Below are 25,941 nucleotides of genomic sequence, written 5' to 3'. Positions count from 1 at the left end.
TTGAACAAGTAGAGGCCACTGTAAGGTTACTAACTGATCTAATTTTAATAGGGAGGTCTGGAAGAGGCAGGTGGGATCAGGAGAATATCTGGTCAGTGGAGCTGTAAGATACACAAACATTAATTTCACCATCTTATATGAGTGCAGTTTGTGGCAGTTTACAATTTGTAAAAACCATGGTATTTGCAAAGCACAAAAAGCTAAGTACAACAAAATGAAGTATGCCTGTATTTGGCATCTGCAACATCACCTAGCATCCATTTGGTCACACAGTAGGTGGACTTTCCTGGTAGCTCAGCTGGTTAAGAATCTGCCTGCAATGCAGGAGACCCCATTTTGATTCCTGGGTTGGGAAGATTCCCTGGAGAAGTAATAGACTACTCACTCCAGTATTCTTGGGCTTCCCTGGTGGCTCAGCTGGTAAAGAATTTGCCTGCAGTGCGGGAGACCTGGGTTCAATCCCTGGGTTTTGAAGACCCCCTGGAGAAGGGAACGGCTGCCCATTCCAGTATTCAGTCCTGGAGAATTCCAAGGGGTTGCAAAGAGTCGGACATGACTGAGTGACTTTCACTTCACTTCAGGTTCTCATAAGTTTATTAATTATACAATTTCAGAACTCTTCAGTATTGGTCCAGTCCATTAATATGTGATTTGCATAGATAACTGCATTAATACTTATATATTACTAAACATTATTGATTGTCCATGTAGTAGGAACTCTGTTATGCACTAAAAATACAGAGAATAAGATAGAATAAGCTCCTACCCCTAAGGAGCTTGAAATCTATGGGGGGAAACATGCTTTTAAACAAATTACATTACAGATTGTTGTGTACTCTCTTAAGCATAGACTCCTATGGCCACAAAGAAGAAGACCAACTAACAGGATTAGGGGTTGTGATGTAGAGAAGCCTTCTTAGAGGAGATGAGATCTAAATTAGGTTGGGTTATAAAGAACAAGATTCACTTATGGGTATTTCCCAGATGAAATGAGTGCATATATACATCAAGAGACATATATAAGAAGGCTCATAGTAACTTAATTCGTAGTAAATTCAAAGTGTAAACTACTGAAAAGTCCATAAGCAGTATAATGAATTTTTAAATGGTTGCAAATTCATACAATGGAATACTATATAATAATGAGAATGTATGAACTACTGCTGCATGCAACAATGTGGGTGAATCTCAAAAACAATGTTGAGCAAAAGTTATAAAGTAATATAGACATTTATATCAAATTTTAAAAACAGAAAAAATAACCTATAATTATGGCAATTAGGTTTATACAGAAAGAAATAGTTTGAGGGATCATGACAAGATTTTTTTAGAGTTACTGTAAAGAGAATTTAGTTATGTTCTTTTTTTTCATCTGGTTACATGAATGTACTCGTGGGTATGAAAAAAATATATGAGAGTAAGAAATATGGTAAAGGTAAGACACAACAATCAGTTAAATTTTATTGAAACTCAAAGTTACAGGCATAAGACTTTAAGAGGTAAAGCTGGAGGGATCATAGAGGGACTTATAATCATTAAGTGGAGATTGAGCTTTATCCTAAAGAGAATTTAGAACACAAGCAATAAATGCTGAAGAGGGTGTGGAGAAAAGGGAACCCTCTTATACTGTTGGTGGGAATGCAAACTAGTACAACCACTATGGAGAACAGTGTGGAGATTCCTTAAAATACTGGAAATAGAACTGCTGTAAGACCCAGCAATTGCACTCCTGGGCATAACACCAAGGAAACCAGAATTGAAAGAGACACATGTACTCAAATGTTCATCACAGCACTGTTTATAAGAGCCAGGACATGGAAGCAACCTAGATGTCCATCTGCAGACGAATGGATAAGAAAGCTGTGGTACATTTACACAATGGAGTATTACTCAGCCATTAAAAAGAATACATTCCAATGAGGTGGGTGAAACTGGAGCCTGTTATACAGAGTGAAGTAAACCAGAAAGAAAAACACCAATACAGTACACTAACACATATATATGGAATTTAGAAAGATGATAATGATAACCCTGTATCATTTCAGTTCAGTTCAGTCACTCAGTCGTGTCCAACCCTCTGCGACCCCATGAATCACAGCACACCAGGCCTCCCTGTCCATCACCAGCTCCCAGAGTTCACTCTAACCCATGTCCATCGAGTCGGTGATGCCATCCAGCCATCTCATTCTCTGTCGTCCCCATCTCCTCCCACCCCCAATCCCTCCCAGCATCAGACTCTTTTCCAGTGAGTCAACCCGTCGCATGAGGTGGCCAAAGTATTGGAGTTTCAGCTTTAGCATACGAGACAGCAAAAGAGACACAGATGTATAGAACAGTCTTTTGGACTCTGTGGGAGAGGGCGAGGGTGGGATGATTTGGGAGAATGGCATTGAAACATGTATATTATCATATGTGAAATGAATCGCCAGTCCAGGTTCAATGCATGATACAGGATGCTCAGGGCTGGTGCACTGGGATGAACCAGAGGGATAGGATGGGGAGGGAGGTGGGAGGGGGGTTCAAGATGGGGAACACATGTACACCCGGGACAGATTCATGTCAATGTATGGCAAAACCAATACAATAATGTAAAGTAATTAGCCTCCAATTAAAATAAATAAATTTAAAAAAAAGAAGACATGAACTATTTTAAATAGAAAGGGGATATGATACTTTCACTATTTTTTTTTAATCAAATAATCCAATTTTATTTTTTTTTCAAGTTGAACAGACTAAATTTCTTTAAACAAACTTACTTATACTCCAGAGTCCTTTAAAAACTTAATAGCATTTTGTAACTAGCACTTCAAATGCAACAAGCATTTGACCCAACAAGTAAAACTTTTTACAGTTCATAACTTTTATAAATAAAATAAATTAAATGTACAGTGAATAAGTTCTCTGAAATATTTCAATATTTCTGCAGGTTTAGTAACATCGTAAAATACATTTCAACTAAAATTCACAAATCTAAAAACCTGTTAGGCATTTTTAGGCGTTTTAAGTTGGAAATGAAGACCAATGTTACATCGTAATATGCCAATTACAAATAGTACTTCAAATAGCAAATACTACAGTTTGTCCCAAACTTTAAAAACTATTCATGAACTCAACACTGAACTATTGATGGCTATGAGAATTGTTTCCTAGCCTTTTTGAAAATTTCAACCCATTTACGTTTAAGGTAATTATTGATAAGTACGATCCCGTAGCCATTTTCTTTATTGCTTTGGGTTCAAGTTTATACACTTTTTCTGTGTTTGCTGTCTATAGAAGATCCTTTAGCATTTGTTGGAGAGCTGGTTTGGTGATGCTGAATTCCCTCACCTTTTGCTTGTCTGTAAAGCTTTTGATTTCTCCTTCATATTTGAATGAGATCCTTGCTGGGTATAGTAATCTGGGCTGTAGGGTATTTTCTTTCATCACTTTAAGTATGTCTTGCCACTCCCTTCTGGCCTGAAGAGTTTCTGTTGAAAGATCAGCTGTTATCCTTATGGGAATCCCCTTATGTGTTATTTGCTGCTTTTCCCTTGCTGCTTTTAATATTTGTTCTTTGTGTTTGATCTTTGTTAATTTGATTAATATGTGTCTTGGAGTATTTCGCCTTGGGTTTATCCTGTTGGGGACTCTCTGGGTTTCTTGGACTTGGGTGATTATTTCTTTCCCCATTTTAGGGAAGTTTTCAACTATTATCTCCTCCAGTATTCTCTCATGATCTTTCTTTTTGTCCTCTTCTTCTGGGACTCCTATGATTCGAATGTTGGAGCGTTTAACATTGTCCCAGAGGTCTCTAATATTGTCCTCATTTCTTTTAATTCATTTTTCTTTTTTCCTCTCTGTTTCATTTATTTCTACAATTCTATCTTCTAGTTCGCTTATCCTGTCTTCTGCCTCTGTTATTCTACTGTTTGTTCCCTCCAGAGTGTTTCTGATCTCATCTATTGCATTATTCATTGTATATTGACTCTTTTTTATTTCTTCTAAGTCCTTATTAAATCTTTCTTCCATCTTCTCAATCCTTTTCTCCAGGTTATTTATCTGTAACTCCATTTTGCTTTCAAGATTTTGAATCATTTTCACCATCAAAATTTGAAATTCTTTATCAGGTAAATTCCCTATATCTTGTTCTTTTGTTTGTGTTGGTGGGCAATTATCTTGTTCCTTTACTTGCTGGGTATTTCTCTGCCTCTTCATCTTGCTTATATTGCTTTGCTTGGGGTGGCCTTTCCCTCTTCTGGCAGTTTGTGGAGTTCTCTTTATTATGTAGTTTCTTCGCTGTGTGTGGGGTTGGACGGGTGAATGTCTGGGTTCCCTGGTTAGGGAAGCATGTGTCGGTGTTCTGGTGGGTGGAGCTGGATTTCTTCTCTCTCCTTTAGAAGACAATGGGCTGCTTTTCTGGGAGCCTGATGTCCTCTGCCAGTATTCAGAAGTTGTTTTGTGGACTTTACTCCGCGTTCAAATGTTCTTTTGATGAATTTGTGGGGGAGAAAGTGGTCTTGCCATCTTATCCCTCTGCCATCTTGTTCCTTCCTCCCCAGAACACTGGATTCTTATATTCCACTTGGTCGTGGAGTATCTCTTCCCAGTTGCTCCAGCAAGGCGCAGCCGCTGTACCTTACCTTGGACGAGGGGTATCTCCTCAAGGCCGCCCCTCCTGCTTTGAATGTGGCTCAGCTCCTCTCGGCCCTCTGGTGCCCAAGCAGCCACCGCCTCCTGGACGTGGTACAGCTCCTCTCGACCACCGCCCTAACCCTGGGCGCGGGGTAGCTCATCTCAGCCACGATTCTGCACGTGGTCAGTTGTGCCGGAGCCGGGCGTCTCCCGCGTCTGCGCCGCCGGAGCCGGGCGTCTCCCCCGTCTGCGCCGCCGGAGCCGGGCGTCTCCCCCGTCTGCGCCGCCGGAGCCGGGCGTCTCCCCCGTCTGCGCCGCCGGAGCCGGGCGTCTCCCCCGTCTGCGCCGCCGGAGCCGGGCGTCTCCCGCGTCTGCGCCTGCGCCGCCGGAGCCCGATACTTTCACTATTTAAAGATGTACCTGATGCTCTAGGAAAAATAGTTTGGACGGGATAAAAATGACAACAGGAAGGCAAAACAGATGTCTATTAGAGCAGTATGGGTGAGAAATAAATTATATTAAGGTTTTAGTGAAGATGGAGAAAAGCATATGTATTGTGAATATTTTGAAGATGGTAATGAAAGAAATTAAAGTATTATTTAGATTTAATGAAGAGAGAAATTAAGAATGATTTTTAGGCTTCTGGATTAGTTTATGTGAATTCATCTCATGAAAGGGACAGTCTTTTAGCCATAGGTGTTTGTTTTGAACTGTAAGTCTGAATAGTGAAGGACCAGATCTATGAATACATAATGCCAGCATCTGTCTGCCCCTTCCCTGTATATTTAGAATAGCCTAGTCATAAACAGACCCCTGTGTCATACTGCTCAGTAAGAGTAGTATCTTACTTTTTTCCACAATAGTCTCTTGCTGTAGCCTAGCTATGGCCTTGATTCTGTTTACTTTATCACTCTTTGCAGCCAGTCCTGTCCTAACCCTTTATTGCCTGATCTTGATTCTTTACATTCTTTTGGTACAGCATTTCCCAAACTGTGATTTGTAAAGAAGCAGAATCAAAATCACCAGGGAAACTTAGTGATCAATCCTCCAATTAAAATAAATAAAATTTTTAAAAAATTTAAAAAATTAAAAAAAAAAAGAAATCAGATAGGAAAAAAAATCAGATTCTGAGACCATTTCCATAACAGCTACCTTAAACATAAAAATTGTGATGTGTTTGTTTTGCAAAGGTATTGCCATGAATGGAATTAGGCCCCCCACAAATTCATGTTGGTATCCTAACCCCCAGTGTGATGGTACTTGAAAATGGGGTCCTTTGGAGGTAATTATATTCAGATAAGGTCATGACAGGGATTGAGGGTGGGTGGGAGGTTTCACAATGGGATGAGTAACCTTATAAGAGGAAGAAATACCAGATCTCTCTGTGCCATGTGATAACACAGCAAGAAGGTAGCTATCTATAGCCACAAAGACAGCTCTCACCAGAACATGACCATGCTAGCAACCTGACCTAGGAACTCCAACTTTAAGAAAATAATTCTCTGTTGTTGAAGCCACCCAGTCCCCTGAATTTTGCTATGGCAGCACTGGTTGATTAATATAGATATAGAATACAAAGGCAACAAATGGAGCTGGCCTGCATAATGGTATGACACCAGGAAATGGAAGGCTGACAAAAGCTCAAATTATTCTCTTCTTACCTCTGGAGCTACATGAGCTGTTGTCTTTCCTTCTCTCTGTGATTTTTCTTCAGACTTCTTTCTCATCAGATTGATTTTCTCAAGTTTTCCATAAACGGTCCTAACATGGTTAACCCTGAATGGTAGCCTCGGTTCCTGAGTCTAGATTTTCTCAGTTCCAGGGGTCTGCTGCTAAGTCACTTCAGTCGTGTCCGACTCTGTGCGACCCCATAGATGGAAGCCCACCAGGCTCCCCCATCCCTGGGATTCTCCAGGCAAGAACACTGGAGTGGGTTGCCATTTCCTTCTCCAATGAGTGAAAGTGAAAAGTGAAAGTGAAGTCGCTCAGTCGTGTCCGACCCTTAGCGACTCCACGGACTGCAGCCTACCAGGCTCCTCCATCCATGGGATTTTCCAGGCAAGAGTACTGGAGTGGCTTGCCATTGCCTTCTCCGTTCCAGGGGTCAGAAGAGACCAAATAAAAGAATTGTTGTGTTCCAATTCCAAGTCTCTAGCATGGAGAATATGAATAGTTCTCCCTGGATCAGGTGTCTGCCCCTCCTTCAATTAATTGTGGCCTAAGATGAAAGTCTTATAATCCACTATTCACCCAATAGGCTGTACATACAGAGCAGGCTCTCTAAGAAGTAAGTGTATGTACAAGATCAGATGTCTGACAAGTTGTAAGAGATGTGAGTCCTCTGAGGTATTAAAATGTATCTTTCCAGGAAGTGATATGTGTCTTTGTAGATTGTGACTGCTTTTAACAGCAGACGTCTACTTGTTTTGTTATTATTTTCTACTCCTCAAATTATCATCAGCATAAGTCTACTCATTTCATTTCTTCCTAATTTTCATTTTCTACCTTTTTTGGTTCTTCACCCTGCTCTTCTCATCCTCCACAACATTTTCCTCTTTCTCCTTCTATTCATTTTCTTTCTCTTTCTGTCTCTCTCCCTTTCTCTTCTCCTCTCTTCCCCATCCCCCCCTCTTTATATTGTTTTTAAAAGCCAGGATCCTTACAAAGGATACCTCTATTACCAGAAACACTAATAAATGGAATATGATAGTGAGAAGAGACTGACACTGTCAAAGTTAATGAAAAATTACCTAAAATAATATGTATTTAAAGTAAAACTGGGTGTGTTATTCATGCTATTTAAAAATATGAATAGCATTAAGTACACATTTCTGAAGTTTTTCAGTGTTTCATCTTGGATAGATAATTGCCACTGATTATCTACCAAGTTGTACCTGAGGCTCCTTAGAGATCTCAGTGTTTAATTTCATTCCAGGATGACTTTCTCTCTGAAAAGAGAGAATGCCAGGAGATATTACAATATAGAGGAATAAAGGGAATGAAAAACTGTAGTGCATAAATAATGATGAGTCCTCCAGAATATTCAGTTCATAAAAACCAGGCAAGGTTAAACAAAGGCAAATCTGTTACCAGTCCAGTCACACACTGCCCCACCACTTATTAGAAATGCCCTCGAAGGCCAGAATATTTTTCGAATGCTACCTTCAGTGACATAATTTGCAAGAATGCTATTCACATTGATGTTCTTTGCCAACAGAATTTTACAAAAGGCTGCACTCTGGAAATTTCAGCATACAGTTATAACCCCAGGACCACAGGACATTGGTGAGACTTTAATTACTTGGTGGTTACCTAGTAGCTAGATATTTAGTTGACTATGGTACTAATCATCTGTAAAGAGCTACTGCTTCCTCCTCTTTGATAAAAGTTCATTCAAATAAAATAAGAGAGATGAGATGGTTGGATGGCATCATCGACTCGATGGACATGGGTTTGGGTGGACTTCGGGAGTTGGTGATGGACAGGGAGGCCTGGCGTCCTGCAGTTCATGGGTCACAAAGAGTCGGACATGACTGAGCGACTGAACCGAAGTGAGCTGAATCAAACAACCCCTGATATATTTTCCTCCATGGAAACAAAGGCCAATTTGCCCAAATCAATGATTAATCTTGATTATTAAGATTTTCTGAGTGCATTTAAGCAAGTATTTATATAGTATCTATATCATACAAGGAGCTTCCCTGGTATCTCACTGGTAAAGAATCCACTTGCCTATGCAGGAGACGTGGGTTTAATCCCTGGGTCAGGAAGATCCCCTGGGAAATGGCAACCCACTCCAGTATTCTTGTCTGGGGAATCCCATGGATAGAGGAGCCTGGTGGGTTAGAGTCCATAGGGTTACAAGAGTTTGATACAACTTAGCGACTAAACAACAACAATTTCACAAATATCGCTCAGTTGTGTCCAACTCTTTGCAACCCCATGGACTGTAGCATGCCAGGCCTCCCTATCCATCACTAACTCCTGGAGTTTACTCAAACTCATGTCCATTGAGTTGGTGATGCCATCCAATGATCTCATCCTCTGTCGTCCCCTTTTCCTCCTGCCTTCAACCTTTCCAGCATCAGGATCTTTTCAAATGAGTCAGTTCATCTCAAATCAGGTGTCCAAAGTATTGGAGTTTCAGCTTCAGCATCAGTCCTTCCAATGAATATTCAGCACTGATTTTCTTTAGGATGGATTGGTTGGATCTCCTTGCTGTCCAAGGGACTCTCAAGAGTCTTCTCCAACACCATAGTTCAAAAGCATCAGTTTTTCAGTGTTCAGCTTTCTTTATAGTCCACATCTCACATCCATACATGACTACTGGAAAAACAATAGCTTTGACTAGATGGACTTTTGTTGGCAAAGTAATGTCTCTGCTTTTTAATATGCCATCTATGTTGGTCATAGCATATCTTCCAAAGAGCAAGTATCTTTTAATTTCATGGTTGCAGTCACCATCTGCAGTAATTTTGGAGCCCCTCAAAATAGAGTCTTTTACTGTTTCTATTGTTTCCCCATCTATTTGCCATTAAGTGATGGGACCAGATGCCATGATCTTAGTTTTCTGAATGTTGAGTTTCAAGCCAAATTTTTCACTCTCCTCTTTCACTTTCATCAAGAGGCTCTTTAGTTCTTCTTCACTTTCTGCCATAAGGGTGGTGTCATTTGCATATCTGAGGTTATTGGTATTTCTCCCTGCAATTTTGATTCCAACTTGTGCTTCATCCAGTCCAGCATTTCTCATGAAGTCCCAGTAAGGGACAAATATATATGATATGGCCTATACATCTTAGAACTTAAAATCTAGAAGGAAAAAACAGACATGTAGATGGGTGTATATCAGAGTTACTTAGACATAGTAGAATGTGCACAAACAACGTAAAAGAGGAACAAAGAGAAAATAGCTTTCTATCAGGAGGTGGGTTTGAGAAGGTCCTTGCGAGAAGATTTAAGACATAAAAGAAAAACTCCCAGGCATAGGTGGGAAGTGAATGGGTGAGAAAATAAATGAGAACCAGAACTTGGATGATATATTGATTAGACTATAAAAGAGAAGATGGATGAACTATTACAAGGGACAAATAGGTTACATTTTATGAATGACTGAAATGCTTATGAAAGGTGGGAAATATGAGAAAATGGTATTAAGGATGACTGCAATTTTAATGTGTGGTGACAGGACAGATGGTGAAATCATAAAACAGAATACATGAGATTAAGATTACATGTTTGAAGGAGTAATGATATATTAGACTTTACACATACTGAGGTTGAACTACACAAATATATTCATAAAAATCACATTTATAAAATCAATCTCAAATGCATGTCCACAATTAAATATAAGAGTGATATTTAGACATGTGAGCACTGAATAAAGGGAAGAGTTGAATTCAGTAGAATAGACACACCATGCCCAAAAAAGCACAGCATACATGACAGTTATGGATAGAGGTCTGGGGAGCCAAAACCTTATGAAGTATATTAAAAAAGAGTTGTCTGTGAAGAACATGAAAATAAAAAGTCAGAGTAAAGTTAAGAGAAGAATGTAAAGAAGACTTTGCCAGACCAAAATAGATGAGTTCTAAAAAGAACATAGTTAATAGTATCATATCTGTTGTTATAAGACTATCAATAGAATACATTTTTTAAAATCCTAAACTTATAAATACATATACTCAGGCTTCCCAGGTGATGCTAGCAGTAAAGAACCTGCATGCCAGTGCAGGAGACATAAGAGACGCGAGTTAGATCCTTGGGTCAGAAAGATTCCCTGGAGGAGGGCATGGCAACCCACTCTAGTATTTTCGCCTGGAGAATCCCATGAGCAGAGGAGCCTGGCAGGCTACCGTCCATAGGGTAGCAAAGAATTGGACACAACTGAAGCAACTTAGCACACACATACATATATACATTCTTCGTTGTTTTGTTTCTAAATCATGTCAGGAGCCTGGCGGGCTACAGCTATGAGGTTGCAGAAGAGTCAGACATAACTTAGCAACTAAACAACATACACATAAACATGCATATAAAAGCATGTTTAGCACAGGTGACGAATGAATGAGAAAAAATTTACTATATGTGTAATTATACATATAAGAATTATATATACATATTTAGATATAGATCTCTAGTTCTGTCTACATTAACTAAGAGTAAAGGTTACAATAAGTATACCCAACTCAACTTCATTGAAACTTTATTCCCTCTCAGGATTAACAATGTCTATTCCTAATACCTGGGTGTAAACCATTTCTAAGTGAGGCCCAATTCTTCCTATCTCTTTGTAAAATCCAGTGGCTAACAGCTCAACCAAAAGCCAAACAGAAACCTCTATATAGCATTTGCATGTCTCAGGTGCTATCACACTGCCTACTGTAGCTTAAAAGGAAAGATACACTATGGACACTTTTTAAACCTTCATATTGGATAGTCTTTGTACAATCATTTAAACCACTCTGAAAAAAAAAAAGAGAGAGAGAGAAAAAAATAAACCACTCTGAATAGTTCACTGTGAAAGCTTGGGGCTGGTGCACCAGGATGACCCAGAGGGAGGATAAGGGGAGGAGGGAGGTGGGAGGGGGGTTCAGGAAGGGGAACTCATGTACACCCAGGGCGGACTCATGTCAATGTATGGCAAAAACAACCAATAAAATTAAAAAAAAAAAAAAAAAAGGAAGGCTGTGAATTAATTATTCACTGAAGCACCTGGCCAAAGTCTTCAGAGCAGATACTGGAAGAGCTCATTGCTTAAAATGGTTTCTGCTCAAAAAACAGTTTGAAAAGAAATCCCACTCTAGATATATTCCAGAGTGTCATTATGGTTTATTTAAAGCCTTATGAAAAATTGAAGACTTCCTTACTAGATCTCTTTCAAGGACATAAAAAATGGATTATAATTCCTAACAGATTCTGTGTGGCATAGGGATCACAGCAGGAAGAATATTTAGAAAATATTTTAAGTATCTTGTGTTTATCCCTCAAATACATGTTTATTACCTATTCAGCTTGCAGACTATGCTTTGTTCACAGGATATCAAGGGCTTTATATTAATAAAAATAATTCAAAACACATAATCAGGTTTAAACTTCAAAATATCTTTAGTGTTAATCCCAGGGAGGTAAACTAAATCAACTGCTTTCATAGAAAAGTCCTCTGATTAGGCTCAAAGGGTGATTTACATTGACATGTTGCTTTTAAAACTAATCTGTACATGGGGAAATAATTTATGGACTTGCTACATGTTATTCCTTACTTCCAAAATGATACCACATTCACCTTTACCTCTAAAAAGACAGTAAGGAAATTCCATCAGAGGAACAAAGTGTATTTCATGGCAAAGTTGATACAAAACCGAGATCTATCTGCATTCCCATCTGGAATAGGTATGTAACTGATTAGAAGTTACATACCTAGAAATGTCTTGCTTCAAAGACATTTGAGAAGGTTTGCTTTCTTCAAATATCACAAATTGCAGACTTTTTTTCACCATAATCTAACTCGGTATTTCCATAGCTCTGGTCCCAAAGCAATGCAAATTGTAGTCAGCGTTTTAAAATATTCAAAGAATTTTATCTGCAAGAAGGCTAGGAGGTATGGTTAGGCAGAACTCTTGAGGATGTAGCACCATGATACAGTTTTGAATATTCATGTATTCACAGCGCAACAATCCTTGTTCCACTCCCTTGGTTTTAACTAAGAAGTTAAATGATACCAATTTATTTTAGAGTTTCCTTTTTCCCTTGAGATAATCACTAGTAGTCCACTTTAGTCTTTGAGTCAGAAAGTGATGCATTTCAAAGAATGAAGAAAAAATCCAAAATATAAAGAATTCATAAAATCTTTGTGAGTAAGTAGACTGAAAATCCATTCATGTACCTAAAAAGGTATTTCTACTTTGAGTAGGTAAAGGCAAGTTAACTGAATTGAACAAAGATAGCATTTGTGTGCTGCTTCAAAACCATTCTACTTATACAATATACCTATTGAGGCTGCAGCAGTTTTAACTCATATGGCAACCTAGTGACATCTTCTCTAGGTAAGCTTATCCTATTCAGATCACTCATTTGCCTTGTGTGGATGCACATCTAATTTTTAACTATATTCATTTGCACTCACTTATTTCATAATGCCTAGTTAAGTGTTCTAACTTTCAGCATCATCTGCACAGAGCAGACATTCAATAGATATTTATGCTGAGTCATACAATCAACATAAACAAAGTGAGCAGTCAATAAATACTGCTGATACACAATAACCCTATTGTTATTCTAAGTATTTTTCAAAATATCATTTAGAGTTATTTTTCAAGTCAGTGATTTATTTGATATCATTCATCTTGTTTAAATAATGGAAAGTAGAATGGCATATTAATTTATTTTGAAATAAGCCTTCCAGCTTATCACATTTAAGAATCTCTTCCAAATGACTGTTGCTGACCCTAACATCAACTAGCACCATTTTTAGTGAAACCCTTTTTGTCCAAATTTACTAAATACTCTCCTTTCAAACTTCATCATCATCTAAATTTTGTTATGAGCTTAACTCGTTCAACTTCACCTGGGCATGAACAGAGGATAAATAGGTACTGTACACACAAAAAAATATTTCATATCCTGCATAACAGGAATTTAATATGATAAATGAGTTTCTGTAAGAAAAAAGTCTCTTTGTAATAAAGGCAAATTTTAATTTAGAGGGAATATACCTTCATATTAGTTAAATCAAGGGAGAGTTGCCAGAGATAAATAATTTGGTAGTGGTGCATACAAATATCAGTAGTCTACTGCAATACTCTGAATAACTTCATACAAAGTATAACTGAACTGAATAAGTCATGCCTAATAGAACAAATTTTACAAAATTGTAATAAAATACCATCTATTCACTTCTAAAATAATCTCTTAGAAACTGTATCATCAATCTCTGACACCAATCCCAGCTGACACTATCCCATCAGAATATGGAGTAGTTTAAGTGTTTGTTGTACACACAGAACACCACAGTGGTTCTCACAGTTAATGCCCTCTTTGATTGATTTTACTATGCATTCTCTCTAAATTAAGGTTGGCCTATTTTACCTACGATTATGCTATTCTTCACAGAAACTGTCATTTCTCTCACAAAACCAGTGTCAATCCTCTAATTCTTTCTGCAGACTCCCTCAGACGGCCCCCCACAACTCACAAGGCAAATAAGCATTCTAAACTAGTAAAATCATCCAATGATTTTACTCATATTTTTCTAGCTTTATTTTAAACATAGTCACGGACTTCCCTGGTGGCTCAGTCAGTAAAGAATCTGCCTGTCAACGCAGGAGACCGGGGTTCAATCCCAGGGTTGGGAAGATCCCCTGGAGAAGGAAATGGCAACCCACTCCAGTATTCTTGACTGGAGAATTCCATGGACAGAGGGACCTGAAGGCCTATAGTCCATGGGATCGCAAGAGTCAGACACAATTTAGAGACTAAGCCACCACCACCAAACATATTAAAAAGTAATATGTTTCCCCCCGGAAAAAAAAAAAAAAAACTACAAATTTACAAGATGTTGAACAAAAATGGGTCCTGAAAACCATCCTTTATTACCAAGACATTTAAGAGACTATAAATCCCAAGATCCCCAGAAGCTTTTTTTAAAAACTAGACCTATCTTCTGAGGTAAATATGCTTCCAGTGGGCCCTGTTCCCAGAAAGAACTCATGGCATATGATCTATCAATTGTTAGCCCACTAAAAACCACCTGGTAATCAGTCTACTCCAGCATAAGGTGCAGCAAACATGCATGAATCTCTCCTTATGCATTTAAATTAAACTTGTAAAAGGCTTCTCCTTTTGTGCCTCCACATTTTCCTAATTATTTTAATTGCCTGAGCAATTATCATTTGTCAGTTCAGAAATTAAAGGGAAACAATGATAAATACCAGACTTTGGGTATTTATTCTTGGCACTAATAACTTTTTGCTTATTACCTCAGTTTCAATGGCAATATTTTAATTAGGTGAGAGTTATTTTTAACTCAACAGGTAGCTAAACACTTGTATGCTTTCGCTAAAACGATGCCTCTCAGGTGAGATGACCTACATGTAGAAAAAGCCCATTGAAAGTTTTCCTTTCATAGAAATGCATAGAGGCACAGGTGCACATTTCATTTCCAAGTTTGCATGGGAGGTAGATACAGTGGGTAAAATATCGAAACTAAAAAACAAAATATAAATATACATAGGAGACTTTCCCTATTGGTTATGATTTAGACATTCACAAAGGAGTATCTTTCCCATTCTAAAAAGAAGAAGTTGTACAAACTATAATAATCATATGTTTAACACATGAAAGGACTAAGGATGCAAAGAAAACCAAATAATCTAAGTTACACAAAGTCATGAGCCCTTCTTAGAAGAGAAGAAAAAACTGATTTATTCTCTGAGCAAAGCAGGAGGAACAACAAACTTGTTATAGCCTGGAGAAAAGATAAACCAACCAAAATATTAACTTTTAAAAAAAATTATTTATTTAAATTGGAGGCTAACTACTTTACATTATTGTATTGGTCTTGCCATACATTGACATGAATCTGCCCCGGGTGTACATGTGTTCCCCATCTTGAACTCCCTCCCACCTCCCTCCCCATCCCATCCCTCTGGTTCATCCCAGTGCACCAGCCCCGAGCATCCTGTATCATGCATCGAATGTGGACTGGTGATTCGTTTCACATATGATAATATACATGTTTCAATGCCATTCTCCCAAATCATCCCACCCTCGCCCTCTCCCACAGAGTCCAAAGACTGTTCTATACATCTGTGTCTCTTTTGCTGTCTCGTGTACAGGGTTATTGTTATCATCTTTCTAAATTCCATATATATGTGTTAGTATACTGTATTGGTGTTTTTCTTTCTGGCTTACTTCGCTCTGTATAATAGGCTCCAGTTTCACCCACCTCATTAGAACTGATTCAAATGTATTCTTTTTAATGGCTGAGTAATACTCCATTGTGTATATGTACCACCGCTTTCTTATCCATTTGTCTGCCGATGGACATCTAGGTTGCTTCCATATCCTAGCTATTATAAACAGTGCTGCGATGAACATTGGAGTACATGTGTTTCTTTCAATTCTGGTTTCCTCGGTGTGTATGCCGATCTGGGTCGCATGGCAGTTCTATTTCCAGTTTTTTAAGGAATCTCCACACTGTTCTCCATAGTGGCTGTACAGGTTTTCATTCCCACCAACAGTGTAAGAGGGTTCCCTTCTCTCCACACCCTCTGCACCATTTATTGCTTGTAGACTTTTGGATAGCAGCCATTCTGATTTTAACCACTACTCTTGGGCTGGAATGGTGGAGTAAAATCTAGAAAATCCCTAGTCACAGGACAATCTGCTGATGTTTCCTATGGAAACTTCACTAAATGCACAATAGGAGCAAACCAAAGGCTGGTGACAAGGTAGGAGACCTAAGAGAGACTTCAAAGGTAAACTGTGCCCAGACTGAGTTAATGACACCAATATATCAAAGGATGAGACATTAAACTAAATATGAGATCTTGAGATACATCAAGCTTCACCAAGTGTAAGAAATGGCCCAGCAAACCTAGATCTGATAGACAGAGTGCCTGATGAACTCTGGAAGGAGGTTCGTGACATTGTACAGGAGACAGGGACCAAGACCATCCCCATGGAAAAGAAATGCAAAAAAGCAAAATGGCTGTCTGAGGAGGCCTTACAAATAGCTGTGAAAAGAAGAGAAGCGAAAAGCAAAGGAGGAAAGGAAAGATAAAAGCATCAGAATGCAGAGTTCCAAAGAATAGCAAGGAGAGATAAGAAAGCCTTCCTCAGTGATCAATGCAAAGAAATAGAGGAAAACAACAGATTAGGATAAACAAGAGATCTTTTCAAGAAAATCAGAGATATCAAGGGAACATTTCATGCAAAGATGGGCTCGATAAAGGACAGAAATGGTATGGACCTAACAGAAGCAGAAGATATTAAGAAGAGGTGGCAAGAATACACAGAAGAACTGTACAAAAAAGATCTTCACGACCAAGATAATCACAATGGCGTGATCACTCACCTGGAACCAGACATCTTGGAATGTGAAGTCAAGTGGGCCTTAGAGAGCATCACTACAAACAAAGCTAGTGGAGGTGATGGAATTCCAATTGAGCTATTTCAAATCCTGAAAGATGATGCTGTGAAAGTGCTGCACTCAATATGCCAGCAAATTTGGAAAACTCAGCAATGGCCACAGGACTGGAAAAGGTCAGTCTTCATTCCAATCCCAAAGAAAGGCAATGCCAAAGAATGCTCAAACTACTGCACAATTGCACTCATCTCACACGCTAGTAAAGTCATGCTCAAAATTCTCCAAGCTAGGCTTCAGCAATATGTGAATCATGAATTTCCAGATGTTCAAGCAGGTTTTAGAAAAGGCAGAGGCACCAGAGATCAAATTGCCACATCCGCTGGATCATGGAGAAAGCAAGAGAGTTCCAGATAAACATCTATTTCTGCTTCACTGACTATGCCAACGTCTATGACTGTGTGGATCACAATAAAATGTGAAAATTCTGAAAGAGACGGGAATACCAGACCACCTGACCTGCCTCTTGAGAAACCTGTATGCAGGTCAGGAAGCAACAGTTAGAACTGGACATGGAACAACAGACTGGTTCCAAATAGGAAAAGGAGTAAGTCAAGGCTGTATATTATCACCCTGCTTATTTAACTTATATGCAGAGTACATCATGAGGAACACTGGGCTGGAAGAAGCACAAGCTGGAATCAAGATTGCCGGGAGAAATATCAATAACCTCAGATATGTAGATGACACCACCCTTATGGCAGAACGTGAAGAGGAACTCAAAAGCCTCTTGAAGAAAGTGAAAGAGGAGAGTGAAAAGGCTGGCTTGAAGCTCAACATTCAGAAAACGAAGATCATGGTATCTGGTCCCATCACTTCATGTGAAATAGATGGGGAAACAGTGGAAACAGTGCCAGACTTTATTTTTTTGGGCTCCAAAATTACTGCAGATGCTGATAGCAGCCATGAAATTAAAATACGCTTGCTCCTTGGAAGGAAACTTATGACCAACCTAGATAGCATATTAAAAAGCAGAGACATTACTTTGCCAACCAAGGTCCGTCTAGTCAATGCTATGCTTTTTCCCGTGGTCATGTATGGATGTGAGAGTTGGACTGTGAAGAAAGCTGATCGCCGAAGAATTGATGCTTTTGAACTGTGGTGCTGGAGAAGACTCTAGAGAGTCCCTTGGACTGCACAGAGATCCAATCAGTCCATTCTAAAGGAGATCAATCCTGGGTGTTCATTGGAAGGACTGATGCTAAAGCTGAAACTCCAATACTTTGGCCACCTCATGCGTCGAGCTGACTCACTGGAAAAGAGTCTGATGCTAGGAAGAATTGAGGGTGGGAGGAGACGGGGACGACAGAGAATGAGATGGCTGGATGGCATCACCGACTTGATGGACATGAGTTTGAGTGAACTCCGGGAGTTGGTGATGGACAGGGAGGCCTGGCGTGCTGTGATTCATGGGGTCGCGGAGAGTTGGACACGACTGAGCAATTGAACTGAACTGAATTGAACTGTGTTGCTGGAGAAGACTCTTGAGCGTCCCTTGGACTGCAAGGAGATCCAACCAGTCCATTCTAGAGAAGATCAATCCTGGGTGTTCATTGGAGGGACTGATGCTAAAGCTGAAACTCTAATACTTTGGCCACCTCATCGACGAGTTGACTCACTGGAAAAGAGTCTGATGCTGGGAGGGATTGGGGGTGGGAAGAGACGGGGACAACAGAGAATGAGGTGGCTGGATGGCATCACCGACTCGATGGACCTGAGTTTGAGTAAACTCCGGGTGTTGGTGATGGACAGGGAGGCCTGGCGTGCTTTGGTTCATGGGGTCGCAAAGAGTCAGACATGACTGAGCGACTGAACTGAACTGAAACCTAGGCTTGCAAAGCCAGCAGAAAAAATTTACAGCAAAGACAATTACACTAAGTCTTAAAATACTGGTATTTTGAGCTATACAGAAAGAAAAAAACCTCTGTGATTTTGAAATCTGACATGCGTGCCAAGTGGCTTCAGTCGTGTCTGACTCTTTGTACCTTGTGGACTGTAGCCCACCGGTCTCCTCTGTCCACGGGATTTTCCAGGCAAGAATACTGGAGTGGGTTGCCATGCCCTCCTCTAGGGTATCTTCCCAACCCAGGTATCGAACCCATTTCTCTTATGTCTCCTGCATTGGGAGGCAGGATTTTTACCACTAGCACCACCTGTGAGGCACAGAGAGATCACCAGAATCTTACCATTGTACTGGTAACAAATTGAATAAAGGAAATTCCTGACCAAATCTTAGAATATTCAGTACCATGATGAAGTAATGAACTGACATTAACTATTTGCACAACAAGGGCTTCCCTGGTGGTGCTGTGATAAAGAATTCTCCTGCTAATGCAGGAGATGTGGGTTCAATTCCCAGGCTGGGAAGATCCCCTGGAGAAGAAAATGGGAACCCACTCCAGTGTTCTTGCCTGGGAAATCCCATGGACAGAGGAGCCAGGCAGGCTACCGTCTATGGGATCACAAAGAGTCAGACATGACTGAGAATGTATATCTACAACAAAGTCCAGATCTAAATAGTCTTCCCTGATATGAGGAGAATGAGATCAGAATTCAAGGAGACTAAGACATCTAAAAATTTAGGGGAAGAATACCAAATCGAAAGTAAAACCCAGAGAACACACTCTAGAAAACTGAGCAGGGGTCCCCTTGCATCTTTAGATAAATTCTAAGGGGAATGACCATAGAATGAAATTTCAAAAGGTCAGGCAAAGAACAAATATCAGAGAAAAACAACTACTAGAGGGGAACAGTAAACAGAACAACTATCATACAAGACTGGTAACAAACTGAATCAGAGTAGAAGAACTCACTGAACAACACCTGAAGCATTCAGTATGAACATAAGGAAGATCATGACATCAGCTTGAACTTAACTGGTACTATTAAATACTCCTTTAGATCTACACTAAGAAAGCTTTAAAAAAGATTCAGAAGGGTATAACTGACTCAAATATCTTCACTGCTTGTCAGAACAAAGTTCATCACTTTTTATATAGAGACGTATAAGCAGACACACAACAAAACAATATTCACAATATTCAGGATACAATAAGATCTAATAGACATGCAAAAGTGCAGGAAATTGGTTGGCTAGGGGCTAGAGGGAGGGGAAAATGTGAAATTGTTTCTCAATGGGTATAGAATTTCAGTTATATAGCAGGAATAAGTTCCAGAGATCTGTTAAACAACTTACTACCTATAGTCAATAATACAATACATCACAGTTAAACATGTTAAGAGGATAGAACTCATGTAAAGTGTTCTTACTACATGCAAATCACACAAACATACACAACACAAAGAACTTTCTTAAGGTGATGAATAGCTCAGTACTCTAACTGTGATACTGGTTATAGTTGAATTGATGTATGCATATACCGAAACTCATCAAGATGCATGCATAAAATGTTAGCAAATTTTAGACTCTATCTAAATAGAGCTTAGAAAGAAAATATAAACATATAACTATAAACCAAAGTTTCCTTTGACTACCTAACAAATAACCACAGTCTTTGTTGCTAAAATGACAGAATATTATTTTCTTAAAAGTCTTGAGGCCAAAAGACTGTTCTATATATCTGTGTCTCTTCTGCTGTCTCATATACAGGGTATGCTCGGGGTTGGTGTACTGGGATGAACCAGAGGGGTGGGATGGGGAGGGAGGTGGGAGGGGGGTTCAAGATGGGGAACACATGTACACCCAGGGCAGATTCATGTCAATGTATGGCAAAACCAATACAATAATGTAAAGTAATTAACCTCCAATTAAAATTTTAAAGAAAAGTCTTGAGGCCAGAAGTCCAAAATCAAAATGCTAGCAGGTTCTCTCTCCTTCTCAAGGCTCTAGGAAGTATTCTCCTATGTTTCTTCCAGCTTCTGGTGTCTCTTGACTTTCCTTGACTTTTCTTGTCTGCATCATTCCAGTCTCTGTCTCTGTGGTCACATTGACTCCTACGCTTCGTGCATCATAAACCCTTCTTCTGTCTTTATCTCATAAGGATACAGGCCAGTGGATGTAGTGTTACATGGATAACCCAAGATAACCACATACTGAGATCTTTAATTATATTAACAAAGATACTTTTATCCAAATAAGAAAACTTTCACAGGTTCTGGGTGGACATATCTTTTGAGGGCCACCTGTCAACATACTGTAGCATCTAATAACAGAGAACCAAAATATATGAAGCAAAACTGACAGACTTGAAAAGGAAAATGGACAGTTCAACAATAATAGATGCGGACTCTAATACTCCAATTTTCAATGATGAATAGAACTACAAGGCACAGTATCATCAAGGAAATCACATGACTATATAACAACTAGATCTAAAAAATATTTACAGAAACTTTCACCCAACAGCAAAATACCTATTTTTTATCAAATATCCATGGGATCTTCCTCCAGGATAGATGATGTTTTCAGCTAAAACACAAATATCAACAAAGGCTTGAAACCATACAAATACAGTAGATGAAATTAGAAATCATTAGGAATCAAGGAAATTTAGGAAATCCTAAAATATGTGGAAATTAAACACACTAATATTTACTAAATGAGTCAAATATAGATCACAAGGGGAATTAGAAGATATCTTGAGATGAATGAAAACTTAAAAATTGTAAAATGCAGCTAAAGTAGAGCTTACAGAGGAATCTATGGATGCCATTTGTATATTAAAAAGATCTCCAAATAATAAACTAATCTTCCACCTTAAAAAAAAAGAACACACTAAATCTAGTACATGCAGAAGGAAGTTAATAATAAAGGCTAGAATAGAAATAAACAATAGAGAATAAAAGAACAATACAGAAAAGAACATATTTTTTTCAAGTTGGTTCTTGAAAAGATCAGCAATATTAACAAACTCTGGCTAAAAGAACCAAGGGAAAAAAAGATTCAAATAACTAAAATCAAGAATAAAAGAGATCCACTACTGAAATTTTAGAAATAAAAATAATTATAAGGGAACCTATGAACTACTGTATTTCAACAAATTAGATAACCTACATGAAATGAAGAAAGTTCTAGAAAGACACAACCTACCGAAAGTGACTCAAGAATAAACAGATAATCTAGACCTATAACAACAACAACAAAAATTAGTAGTTTAAAAACTTTAGAGAAAACAGTCTAGGCCTAGACTTTAATGGTGAATTCTCTTGAATGTTTAATGAAGGATTAGTAACATCAATCATAAACTCTTTCAAAAAATAGAAGAGGAGGAAACACTTCCTAAGTCATTGAATGAGGCCAGTAGTATACACATATTAAATACAAAGATGCCACAGAAAAGGAAAACTGCAGATCAGTATTTCTTATGAACATAAATATAAAATTACTCAATAAAATACAAGCAAACTGATTCCAGAAATAAAGAGGATTATACATCATTACCAAGTGGTATTAATCTCGGGATGCAGGTTAGTTTATTATCTGAATGTCAATTGATGGAATACACAATATTAATAGGAAAAGGAAAACAAATTGCATGCTCATCTCAACAGGCGCAGAAAAAATATTTGACAAAATCCTATACCATTTTATGTAAAAGCACTGAAAGATATTTATAAAAACCACAGGTATCATCATAAACTGAGAAGCTTGGGTGCTATTCTGCTAAGATCAGGAACAAGACAGAGATGTTTACGCTTGAAATTTATATTCAAAATTGTACTGAAAGTTTTAACCAGGTCACTCAGACAAGTAAATAAAAGGCATACATATTGAAAAGGAAGCTCTCTAATCATAGATGACATGATATTATATTTAGAAAATCCTAAAAAATCCACTAAAATGCTATTAGAATTAATAAATAAGTTCTGCTAAATAACAGGATATAAGATCAATAAATAAAAATCAATATTATTGCTATATACTAGCAATGAAACTCTGAAAATGAAATTTTAAAATGATTATCAAAATCAAAAAGAATAAAATATGTAGAAACAAATTTAACCAAAGAGGTTCAGAACTTGTGCTCTGAAAATGACAAAACATTTCTGAAAGGAATTAAAAAAGATCTAAATAAATGGAAAGAAAACCCATGTTCATGAATCAGAAGATTTAATATTGGGAAGAAGTAATATTCTCTAATATTCTCTAATAAAGTGTCAGACTTTATTTTTTGGGGCTCCAAAATAACTGCAGATGTTGATTGCAGCCAGGAAATTAAAAGACGCTTACTCCTTGGAAGGAAAGTTATGACCAACCTAGATAGCATATTAAAAAGCAGAGACATTACTTTGCCAACCAAGGTCCGTCTAGTCAAGGCTATGCTTTTTCCCGTGGTCATGTATGGATGTGAGAGTTGGACTCTGAAGAAAGCTGATCGCTGAAGAATTGGTGCTTTTGAACTGTGGTGCTGGAGAAGACTCTTGAGAGTCCCTTGGACTGCACGGAGATCCAACCAGTCCATTCTAAAGGAGATCAATCCTGGGTGTTCATTGGAAGGACTGATGCTAAAGCTGAAACTCCAATACTTTGGCCAACTCATGCAACGAGTTGACTCACTGGAAAAGAGTCTGATGCTGGGAGGGATTGGGGGTGGGAGGAGACGGGGACGACAGAGAATGAGATGGCTGGATGGCATCACCGACTTGATGGACATGAGTTTGAGTGAACTCCGGGAGTTGGTGATGGACAGGGAGGCCTGGTGTGCTGTGATTCATTGGGTTGCAAAGAGTTGGACACGACTGAGCGACTGAACTGAACTGAACTGACTGAATATTCTCTAAACACTCTACAGACTCAATGAAAGCCCTCAAAATACCAGTGGCCTTTTATGCAGAAATTTGTGTGATTACCCTAAAATTCATATTGAAACATAAGGAACACAGAAGAGTCAAAACATCTTTAAAATGAGGAACAAAGATGGAAGACTTACACTTCCCAACTTTCAAACTTCTTACAAAAGCTACATTAATCAAGACTGTTTTGCCGGGAGCCAGCGAGGGAAATCCTACCCGTGGCAAAGGTTAACTGGGGAAGAGGCCTGACGGGCAAAGACTAATCAGGACTCGAGGAACCCCCTGGACTTACCTGAGCATCTACCCCAAAGAAAACCGGAGTCTGACTGCCTTACTATCTTACGCCTCTTACCAAGTCCTCTAATACTTACAGGGGCTTCCCCCCAACCACCTTTCTCTGAAAACATTAATTCAGAGCTGTAGTTAAAAGTTCTCCTCGGCTTAATAGGAGTGTTCCAATCCAAGCCCCTCTGATAGCTTTCTAACTTGCCTGACAAGTTTGTCCGGGCTTTTACAACTATGAATGTGACTGTTTACAGCCTCCCAGCCACGCAAGGACAGAAAGCCTAATATTCTAAAATACAGGAATTTGTTGAAGAAGTTAAAATCATTAGAATAGTACTAAAAAAGATTTCATTGTTGAATCAATGCTTGCTGCAAAGTTTCCATATTTTCTATCTATTGTATCCTTGGAAATATATTAATCACACATAGAGAAAATAAGTAGTAGCCTTTGATTTAACCACATCAGATCTTAAATTAATAAATTCCTTTCTTGTAGCTCACTACACCTTTGCCTTATAGGAATGTAACTTTGTCATGTGTCTAGCACCTGACTTTAGGAAAATCACCTTAAAAGAATATAAGACTTTTTCTAGCTAACTAACCTTTGTTAGGAGAGAGGGCCATAAACTGTTAGCAGGCCTCCTGGCCAGAAGATGATATAAACCACCTAAAACTTTTGTATATAACGAGACATACAAAAATGAGCCCTGATCCTGATAAGGGTCAAGACTGCTGACCCCGCGTGATTTTGGCGTGACTCTATACCTCCTTTTCTCTATTTTTTATGTGCACAACGTAGGGTATAAAAGCAGCACTGGAAAATAAAGTTTTGGACCTTGCTCACTGAAGCTTGGTCTCCCCGTGTCGTTCTTTCTCTTTTTCCATCCTTTTCTCTATTCTCCTTTTTCTGGTTGAGATCCTTGGAGCGCTGGGCCCTCTGTGTTTACTTATTTGCCTGGGCTTCTAAGACCCACTCGAGGGGGTGCCCTGGTGGGGTGCCTCCAGTGATTCGAGAGGGCCCCTGCGGCCTACATAAACAGAGCAAACCCTGTGCTGGGGTTTTATTGGTTTCCTGCATAAACCAAGGAATCATCAGCCCCTGTCTCTCTCTCTCTCTCTCTCTCGCTGACGCCGATGCCGTTCATCCCGAGGATACCCTGGGCCATATCGAGGCAGGTCCCCGATACTGTTTGGCACTGGGATGAGCACAGGTATCTAGATCAAAGGAGCAGAATTGAGGATAATAGATGAAGTATTAACTTTATGGTCATTTGACCATCAATAAAGGTCTCAATTCAATAGGAAAAATAGTCTCTTCCACAAATGGTGTTGTAATAACGGGATATCCTCATGCAAAGGATGACTGTCAAGAGAACAATGAAGAATGAAACCTCAAGTAAGCTGCCAACCCTACTCCAATCAGAAAAATGGGAAATCCTGTATCTTTCACTTTAACTTTTATCTCTAAGAACAATAAAAGGTTACTACCGATTTTAACTGTTAGTCCAGAGGCATGCCTTTCCCATTAGGTCCACACTGACAACAAAAATACCAGCTACAACAGCTAAAGAACACATCTTCTGGCCCTGCTTCTTGATCTCCACAAACCTGGTGACTGGGATACTGTTTTACAGGTAAACCAAAAACCTCCATGATTACTTTTGCAACCTGGAACCACTTCAACTTCTGCTTTTCAAAAATTGTTAACTGTATCTCATTGGTGAATGCTAAAACTAAATAATATATGGAAGCTCCAGTTAGAAATGTAATTTTTAACTTTTCAAGTAAAAATGTATGTGTGTGTATGAGAGAGAGAGAGAGAGATGTATTCAGAGTAACAGTCCACTTTATCCACCATATAATTTTATGCAAAAATCACTGGCATTTTAAAGTGCTGGCAATTAATTGAACTTTTAAAAATATTAATGGGCAGGCTAATAGTGTGGGAGTTGATAAAGTACATCTGTGAGCATATTTGGCTTCATGAGAAATAACTGGATGATAGTTTGTAGTCTATATCAGTATGTAGAAACAAAAGATCAAGCTCTGACCTCCAGTCTATAAAGGAATACCAATAGTGCTTTCTTCTAAGAAAAGCACATAAAATTGTATTTATCTTACAAAAGTAGAAATTCTTGATCAAATAG

This window comes from Moschus berezovskii, chromosome X, assembly GCF_049115385.1.
Source record: "Moschus berezovskii isolate FMDL1 chromosome X, NW_MosBer_1.0, whole genome shotgun sequence".
NCBI lineage: Eukaryota > Metazoa > Chordata > Mammalia > Artiodactyla > Moschidae > Moschus > Moschus berezovskii.
Note: the sequence above shows the minus strand (reverse complement) of the source record.